This window comes from Astatotilapia calliptera, chromosome 3 (genome assembly GCF_964374335.1).
Source record: "Astatotilapia calliptera chromosome 3, fAstCal68.1, whole genome shotgun sequence".
NCBI classification, from domain to species: domain Eukaryota; kingdom Metazoa; phylum Chordata; class Actinopteri; order Cichliformes; family Cichlidae; genus Astatotilapia; species Astatotilapia calliptera.
Window position 1 is genome coordinate 50179909 of NC_137424.1, and position 10165 is coordinate 50190073.

Below are 10165 nucleotides of genomic sequence, written 5' to 3' on the forward strand. Positions count from 1 at the left end.
CCACGCCACTATCACTGAGGTTGAAACACAAAAATGAGAGCTGTTGTAGGCGCCACCATGTGGTGATGCACTGTATTACAATAATATCAACTGTTACGAGCAGCAGGGTTGGACATGCCTGAGGAAGGAGCTTTGCTGCATCTGCGGGGAAATGGAGAGGGAGAGATGGGCTTCCCTTACACTTATACTTATACTTATACTCATAGATTTAAATTAAAAACCTTCATGTGAAATTCTTTGTATATATCTGTGTGTGTGTGTGTGTGTGTGTGTGTGTGTGTGTGTGTGTGTGTGTGTGTGTGTGTGTGTGTGTATTAAATTATTAAATAAATAATGACTCTGTGGAATATGTCGTGTGTTCATCTCAGGTTTTATTTATCTCGTTTTAATGACCAGATTTCATTTATAATTATTTTCATTAAACCTTAATGAAAGGGGTTGTACATGAAATCATGTGCATGTTATTGAGGTAGATTGCTGTGCCTTAAAAGTGCCACTAGGGGGCAGCAAGCTGTTCTATTTTTTTCAGTTATTTTATTGTGTTGTTTGTACAGAATAATTTCCATTTTTGCTATAATTTTTTGTTCATTCTCCAGGACTGTCTGTTCTCTCAGTCCCCACCTCCTGCCGGCGTAGGAGGGGAATCTGTTCCTTTCTCGATAATTGCCCCACTGGCTTCTATATTTGGATCTATGTCCTCTCCTCTCACTTGCTGTCGCTCTCTTGCTGCTTTGTCACTGTTATTGATTCACATTCTCACTCTGCTGCAAAGCAAAACCATCCAGAATTGGTGCAAGGAAGAAGCAAGGAAGCATCAACGGTGAGTGACGGAGGCGAGGCAGGGGTCTCCTCAGATCTCCGCGCCGCATCAGTAACAGAGGTATCGGCTTATTTGCCTGAGCGTGTGGGGGCGGGAAAATCTCTTTGGCTGAATCGAAGTTGTTTTTCCTCCACTCCTTGCAGAGCAGGAATGCATTATTGTTTACAAGCGAGATTATTGTTTCTGTGTGTGAGTCCGTCTGTCATTGTGGCACAGAGTGCCCCTGCAGACAGCTGCTGTGAGCTCTTCGGCAGGTGTTTGCATGGCTGGGCTCTTTGTGGGAAGATTTTGTCAACACAACTGTGTTAAAACTGAGCCAAGACACAGACACAAACTTTACAGGTTTATAGTTAGGATCTAATCTAGTTAGTGCTCTAATATCACCCTATTAGAGCACTTCGCTCTCGCTCTGCAGGCCTACTTGTTGTTCCTAGAGTATTTAAAAGTAGAATGGGGGGAAGAGCCTTTAGTTTTCAGGCCCCTCTTCTGTGGAACCAGCTTCCAGTTTGGATTCAGGAGACAGACACTATCTCTACTTTCAAGATTAGGCTTAAAACTTTCCTTTTTGCTAAAGCATATAGTTAGGGCTGGACCAGGTGATCCTGAATCCTCCCTTAGTTATGCTGCAATAGACGTAGGCTGCTGGGGGATTCCCATGATGCATTGAGTTTTTCCTTTCCAGTCACCTTTCTCACTCACTGTGTATTAATAGACCTCTCTGCATTGAATCATATCTGTTATTAACCTCTGTCTCTCTTCCACAGCATGTCTTTATCCTGTCTTCCTTCTCTCACCCCAACCGGTCGCAGCAGATGGCCCCGCCCCTCCCTGAGCCTGGTTCTGCCGGAGCTTTCTTCCTGTTAAAAGGGAGTTTTTCCTTCCCACTGTCGCCAAAGTGCTTGCTCATAGGGGGTCATTTGATTGTTGGGTTTTTCTCTGTATCTATGAAGCGCCTTGAGGCAACTTTTGTTGTGATTTGGCGCTATATAAATAAAATTGAATTGAATTGAATTGAAATGAATCTGATGTGTTAGAAACTGAATGAAAGAAGTCACAAGAAAGGGTCCGAGGGCTTATGACCCCATTCTGCTATATGCCCCTGTCACACAGGCTTTTGGCATCTTTAGTCCATTTGTAGCCCTCCATATGGAGTGTTCTCTGTTATGTAAAATATTTGGAACAAAAGGTAGGCTTTTTCTTCCCTTAAAAAATGTATTTCCTCCCCCTCATTTGCACATTTCTGGCTTTTAGTTCTAATCACATCCCTGATGCAGCTGTTTCCCTTCCACATGAAAAGTAAGCAAGATGTTTTCCAGGTTAGTACCTGAGAGTCTGGCCTTGTTTGCTTAAATTTATTCATAACTCTGCTTTTCTCATGTAAAAGCTTCTTATGAATTATAAATAAGCCACCTGTCTGCTCCAAAAATCCAATCGAAAGTACATCTGTGTTGAATCTCTTCCCTGTGTCAGTGCTCTATGTTTAGATTACACTGTATGTCAGTTTTTCTGTGTTCAGCTAAACTCAATGTGCAGGAAAATGTGTGCTTACAGTATGAATTTCATTTCCTCTGGCTTTGAAGTCCACCTCTGTGGCGATTCCTGCTGCGTGAGCTCCTCTAAGACCACATGTAGATGTGTGGATGCAAAAATGCCAAGTGTTTCTTGTCTTCACAGTAAATCTGCTGCACTGTCGAAATGAATGCTGGCGTTAGGAGCTTCTTTAGTCTGCTGCTAGTCACACACTTCAGCAGAGGTGAGTGAGCGGTTTATTGTCTAGACAGTTGCCCATCAGGTGATCTGAAAGCCCTGCTGATAATCATGAGCTCTGAATAGTTTTTATTTCTGTGTGTGTGCTTTTGAGAGGCTCATATGCTTAACAACACTTTGCAGGTGCCACATGAGTGAAAAGCCTTTGAGCAAAAAGTGCATTAATTCTCCTTGTGACACAAAAATCCACAAGGCTTGGTGAGTAAGATTTGCCCAGCAGATTTCTTTCTGACAAAGAGCTAGAGTGGGACCAACTGCGAGTAGTTCCTACAACAAAAAAAGATACAGAACTCCATAAAAATTAAGTAAAATTTAAACGACATTCTAAGGAATCAAATACAAAATGCTTCTTATCACATTACAATTACTTTTCTACTCCTAATCAAGAATTAATATTTATGTTGAGATCTATATATGATTTATATATATGTACATGTATAAATTGCAAAAATCCATCAAATGTTTTGGTGTTTTCAGGTTTAACCTTTAAATTGTGACGTCCAGCTAAATAGATTCAATTTCAAATTAAAGGAGGCTGAATTTCTGGAGAGTACCTGTCGGGGAAAATCCAACCCTCTGCACCCTGTCGTCTTCAGTTACCCTTGAGGTGCAGTGATCGAGTTACTCCGTGCTAGAACACCAGGAATTTTAATTAGTCTTGATTAGACAGAAGCATACATCAAGACTGCTGCATTGAAAAACAACAACAACAAAAACAATCTATTTTTCTTCCCTCATCACTGTTTTCCTTTGTTCTGTTTCCTCCTCCTCGCCATCTTTATTGCAACACCATGGTAAAATGCTGCAGCAGTGTGGTTTGAGAGATCGTAGTGGTTCTAAAATGACGGTCCACAGGGATGAAATTCCTCTAAATACCCAGTGCCTTCAACAGCATTAGGAGGCTGACAGTTTCTTTTTTTATATATATAGAGGAAATGGTGAATGAATACTCATAGCCTTCTCAGGATTCACTGTAATAATGTTCTGTCACCAGGTGTGTTTTTCCCTGAATATCAAAGTTCACACAAGATAAATTGGTGAAAGATTTTTATAGATGTGTTGACTGCTTCCTGAAGCTCTGACAGTCGGTGCTACAATGGCTGGTCTCTATAGGTGGCCGTGAGCTTTGATGAAAGCATTCATGTTCCACTCAGGATGATTTTATTAGCTTTCATGATCACATGGCATCGTTTCCAGGACCCACAAAATGACTTCAACACACCCAGGTTACCTTTCCGTTATCAGGACTCACTTTGCCTAACATCTGGAATAAGGATGAGCGGTCACACAAAGATGGTTATCAACTCTAAGCTAACTCATGGTTTATCAGTCTGGCTATCAGCATCTGACCCATTCAGTTTAATTTTATTTGTATAGTGCAAAATCATGGGAGGTTACCACTGTTTGCTCACAGCAAGAAGGTCCTGGGTTCCACTCTGTGTGGAGTTTGTTTGCAGTTTGTCCTCTCTGGGTGCTGTGGTTTCCTCCCACAGTCCCAGAGACATGCAGTAAGTTGGGTAGGTTAATTGGTGATTGGTTGTCTTTCAGATTGCCAGCCCTACTGTGGACTCTTAGTCCTGTTGACATCATTGTTTTGGCATCATTGTGAGACACTGTTCCTTGTTTCACTCCACAGAAATCATCTTTTCCGTGACTAGTTTCTCTCTATTTTCTCATCTCTCCTGCGGGTTTATCCAGCCCAGAAAATCACTGATGACTCCATCAACACCCCCCACCCTCCTGTGCTGTTCAGCGTCAGTCCCCAATCCTACATCAGCTTCCTGCTGCTGGGCCTGACCGTCGTCGTGTTCGGCGGCGTCTATCTCTGGATCCTCAGATACGTCTGCATCGGCTGCTGCCAGCCCATCGCAGTCGGCGTTGAGTCAGAATCCCTGGCAGGGATGGTGTGAAGTCATCAGCCCCTGTCTGATTGAGTTGGGCTGATACCAAGTCACACGGGACATTTACAGGTAAAAGACACGGCCTATCAGACTTGTCATACATTTTGCAAAGGGAAGTAGATGTCATTTGTGCTCCCATATACTTATTTTTTCAGTTCCAGAGCACTTAGTGACAGTGTCGATGCTGGAAAATAAGTAAGTAGGAGAAAAGTAGCTCTTTTGCTCTTACCTCTACACCCTGCTTACCTGATATCTGGCAAACATCTGTTGTACAGTATGCCTGAAAAATCGCTAAAAAGCTATTGAGCAGTGAATGTGAGACACAACTGTAAAGCTGGGTGGCAGAAATTTAAGACAACGTTCAGCTAATAAGATGATAAAATGTTTTGTGTGTTTTCTTTAGGGTTTTCTTTGTACACTGTTAAAAAAAACATCTCAAAAAAACAGTAATAGTCCAGCAGCTGGGGCGCCTAAATACTACCGTAAAATAACAGAAAATAACTTCCTCATAAAAATACGGTTATTTCCAGTAATGACAATACAGTTTGTTGCGCTAATTTTACATGGGATTCTGCCTTTTCCAAGTGCGTTTAGACATCAAATTAGGAACATTTTAACGTGATCAAACAATGAAATTACCTATAAACAAGGTCAATGAATGTGGCAATATGAATCATAATACGTAAATGTACAGAAATATACAGTTAAATAATAATGGATTGCATGCCCTGGGACAGACTGCCAGAGGCGAGGCTGCCATATCGCACCATCAGCCCATCACCAGTAGGCGAAGAGTCTTGACCACGGACACAATACCGAGAGTATCCGAGCCGGGGCTCGAACCGGCAACCTTCTGGTCACAAGGCGAACTGCCAACTCCTGAGCCACGATCGCCCTAAATAGCAATGATAATAATACTGTGATGTAACACAAGCTTATAGGAATCATGTTATATACTTTTCCATAGCATCACATTTGAATTCAACAGTTCAATCTTTCAAATAACGGACAGATATTTGTGAGATCATGATACATTTGTGAATGTGTTTTAACAATCTAAATATGCATATGTACAGACAGATACATTTAATAATCATGACAATTATGTTTTATTACATTACAGTGATTTAACGTTAATTTACATTTGAAATGTGAAATCACAGTCTATTTACGTAACGTTAATGATATTCTAGAAGAACAGAACAAAACTGTAAAATGCAGTAAAATACTTTTATATTAGGATTTTTTCCTACAGTGCTGCCATACCTGCGACCTTGTGGTTGTTAGTTCACATTCATTGGCCGATGCTTAGCGTCATGTTATTATGTGTCCCAACATCCAATGGCATGTCACATTGTTTTCATGGCCACACCCTCACCCAGGTGCAGAGGTCTCTTTCTGTTCAGGAATGTTGTGAATACTTTGACATTTATATTAATTGCAATTCCTACCTCTACATTTATTTTTTTTTAAAATATAATTAGCACAGCATGGCCGTGCAATGTTTTATATGTTTGTTTTTTTTCGTTTTTATTCCTATTAATTATATTTTCACTTGTTACCTCTGAATTATTGAATCAGACAGATGACATGAAATTTTCAGCACAATTATAATTCAAATACTCTCATTTTATATATTTTTCCATAGTATTACATTTGAATTTAACAGATCATTCTCTCACATAACAGACAAATATTCGTGAAATTATGATACATTTCTGAATGTATTTTTACAATCTCAATATGTATATGTACAAAAAAATATATTGTGTTTTGCTATATTTACAGTGATGTTATGTTATTTTACCTTTGACATGTAAAATCACAGTCTACTTATGTAAATGTAATGATATTCTAGAAAGACAGTACAAAACTGTAAAATACACACTAAGATACTTTGACATTACTATTTTTTGGAACAGTGTAGTTTGGCTGTTTTATTTTGAAACCATTTTTAATTGTTTTCTTTTGTTACTTCCTGCCTTTCTCCTTCACAAGTGGGTTTTGTGTGTAAACAATTAGCCATTTAGTATTTTGTGGATTTATAATAATGATTTATAATGCTGTCCCCATTTTCTGCTGTCAAGTTAGTTTGTGTTTTGTTTTTGGTTCAGTATTATGTAAAAAAAGAAAAATCCTTAAAAACATACTACAGTGTTTTGTTTTAAAACAAAGACATTTTCTATTATTTTTTCTCCGTATATTTTACCCACATGGTTATTTTGACCATTTACACTCTTTATGGGGAAAATGTTTTTTTGTGAAAGTACAACCTGTTGATTTCTCTGTTCTTGGCATTTCTGCTCAGCTGAATGACACAAATAAATCTCCTTTTCTTCTTCAAACTTGCCTTGTGTGATTGGGTCCTGTGTAGGGTTACCAGATCACAGTCTAAAAGTAAATATAACGAGAATAAAGGGAAGCTGAAGTTTGTTCTTATTGTCTATATTATCTGTTAATTCCTCTGAGGAGGAGGAGTATTTAATCAGTTCTGTTTATTAACAGTGTAGCATGCAATCGGATCAAGGTCACAATAAATGTGAAAATCAGAAAAAACTTTATATTACTCATGTTTTTTTAATGGATGGATATTCTAACTTCACAACAATATGCTACACCTTGGTGGACATCAATACCTTGGCTGGCTAAACATTTGATTTTGACCTTCATTTTTAGTGCCCAAATTTGAAGAAACCGTATCAAGTAATCTGTCATATGAAAAGCCATGGAGAGGGCAGTACGTAACATTTTCTTCTTTTGTTTTAAATGACATCATACAATCATCATATTGTAATAAAAACATCATTAAACACCAAAGTCGTTGTAAAAGTCGTTGTCCGTTGGGGGACTGCTTTTGTTCACTGTTGTTTCAGCTGCTGTTCTGCCTGGTAACAGCCTTTGGGCTTCAGTAACCTTCATTTTTCTTTAATAAAAAGTCTTCGCTTCATATATTATAGATTTTAGAGAAGTGCATGTCCTGCAGTGCAGAGCCAATCAAAATGTAGGACGTTGTCTCGATATGTGGTATTGGAGACGACGGATAAAAAGATGGATCTCTGTTCACCCAGCCCTATGTGTTTGATCTACGTAAGTTTGTTACGACCAGACACACTTTTGACGTTACTCACATCATTTGATCAATGTGAATATTTATTATAGCATGTTTAATAATTCATGTGTTCATTATTAACTCATGGTCTCAAACTGAGAGGACACAGATTAAGCGTACTGAATGTAACCGAACAGTGTGTAAAACACAAGACATGGATTCAGTATCTATCAGGATCAAAGACCCCAAACCAGAGCTGCTAGCTTAGTGCTAACACACTCATTGTAACAGCCCCTGGCCTAATTAACTCCCACTGGTACAACTTGATACAAATTAGTGAGCTCAAGTGACTAATATGTGGCTGAAAATGAAATAATTTAAAAAGCTGAGCTGCTTACTCATGCATGGGTCCAATGATCCACATGAGTAATGGACCATAAGGTCTGACATCCACAGCACCGCAAGTTGCTGCATGGGTGTTACGGTTAGCGACTTCACTTCCTGAGAGAGCTCAGCAAGAACAACCCTGGTTAAACTCGGTTTAAGGTCATGCCAAAGCATCAGTTCAAGTCCACACTTTGACTGGGTCACTCCAAAACCTTCATTTTGTTTTTTTGTTTCTGTCTTTGAGTCATTCAGAGGTGGACTCGCTGGTGTGTTTCAGATCATTTCTTTGAGCTTCAGACTTAAGACTGATAATCCTGATGGGATAGCAAAATTAACAATTCCATCAAGTGCAGCAAGTCGTCCTGAAGCAGCAGAGCAGCCTGCGACCACTACACTATCACCACCACGTCTGACTGATGGTGTGATAGTCTTTTTTTGAAATTATGTGATTTTTACACCAAATGCAACAGGACTTAATCCTTCTAAAAAAAAAAAATCAGCTCTATATCTCGTCAGTCCACAGAATATTTTCCCAAAACTTTTGGGGATCACCAAGATGTTACTTGGTAAATGTGAGATGAGCCTTTGTGTTCTTCTTGATCAGAAGTGGTTTTCGTCCAGTCTCTTTCTTATTGTTGAATCATGAACTCTGACCTTAACTTAGGCAAGTGAGGCCTGCAGGTCTCTACATGCTGTTCTGGGGTCTTTTACCTTAGAAATCCCTTTTTAAATCTTTCCAGACTGATGGATGTCAATGACTTTGTTTTTCAGCTGTTTCTTCAGATCATGGCGTGATCTAAAGTGTTGATTTGTGAGAGCTTTTTAACCTATTTCACGCAGCTTCACCAGTAATCAGGCCTGTGTGTGGTTTGTGAAACTGAGCTCAGCTTTCCAAAAAAAGGTGATCAGTGCTCATTTATGAATTAACAGGTAGGAATTACTTGTTCACAGATGGCCAGTTAGGTTCACATGTAATGAAATTAAAGGCTTTTGATTCTAATTCTAGAGTAAATGCAGATCTTCCCTGTTGAACATAAGCTTCATTTCAATTTATTTTAAGTAAGTCCTAAACTCTTTCCACCGCTCCACCTGAATCTCAGCCTCGTCTGAGTCCACTCTTGAATAAACAGAAAAACAACATTTCCCATGAACGACGAATCACCTTGCAGCCCACCTGAATAATGGACCCACGTCTGTGCAAGATGGAAGCTATTGAGTTTGCATCTTAATGGATCCAATTAAATTTGATCAGTCTCATAATTCATCAGCTTCGTATCTAGTAAAAGCTGTGGTAATGAATAAGTTATCTGAGAGAATTCCAACCAGGCATTTTACATTTTACCCTAGAATTAAGCACGCACGCACAAATCCACGGCGTCTTACACACATGAACGTGTTCAATGAAGAACATAATCTGAAAGCTGTGGAGTGAATGAAGGACAGTTTTGAGGGTTTGTGTTGACAGCTTTTAGTTTTCAACATTTATAGCTCAGACTGTTCTCCTCAATGCAAGCTAGACGTGACTGACAGGCTGCACACTAATGAAATATGAGCTACACAGCAGGAAAATTGACTGAACCGCGCTTCGCAGCAAAGATGGACAATGACCCCGAACATATTGCAACTCAAAGCAAAGAAGTGGAATATTGGAGCAAATGGAGCTGCATTTCGCTCATGATGAAGCTACGGCACAATGATCCATAAACAAAACAAACAGCTGAAGAGGGAAACTGCCGAGGCTCGGCAAAGCATCACAAAACACGAAAGCCTTTCTCTGGTGACATCTCAGTCGCTGCCTGCAAAGAATTCTCAACAGAGTATTAAAAATAAACAGCTAATTTATGATTATGCTAATTCATTCCCTGCCATCTGAAAAAGGAGCACTGTGGCTGTAATTACTCAAAGGTTAATGATATGTGTTTGTTCAACCCCTCCAATTATACCTGAGTGTCTAAACTTCAGAATGCTTCATTTCATGTGGAAACCGTGGCAGGAAATTAAAATCATGTGGTGCTTTTATAAGGACTTACAGATGCATAAATGATAAAAAAGTGGTCTTTTTAGCAGGTTGCTAGGTGGTTGTTGAAAAATACGATGACATCATAATGCATGACGTGAATAATAACCTTCAGGGACGTAAGGTGTACCTGTGTAACAATTCAACTCAATTTTATTTATAAAGAGCCAAATCACAACAACAGTTGCCTCAAGGCGCTTTATATTGTACAGTAGATACAGAGA

The 10165-nt window shown here is 39.4% G+C and overlaps 1 long non-coding RNA gene across 7 annotated transcripts; it reads left to right on the forward strand.

Annotated features, from left to right (window-relative positions):
• Positions 1-543: 543 nt before the first annotated feature.
• Positions 544-7352, forward strand: LOC113019104 (uncharacterized). 7 transcript variants are annotated; one of them, XR_013902817.1, is made up of 3 exons: positions 544-2573; positions 4286-4557; positions 4644-7352. It is a non-coding gene; the product is annotated as an uncharacterized LOC113019104 (long non-coding RNA). The 7 variants fall into 7 exon arrangements; XR_003271942.2 differs by having other exon boundaries at positions 544-880; positions 2495-2573; positions 4224-7352; XR_013902816.1 differs by having other exon boundaries at positions 544-880; positions 2495-2573; positions 4286-7352.
• Positions 7353-10165: the final 2813 nt, after the last annotated feature.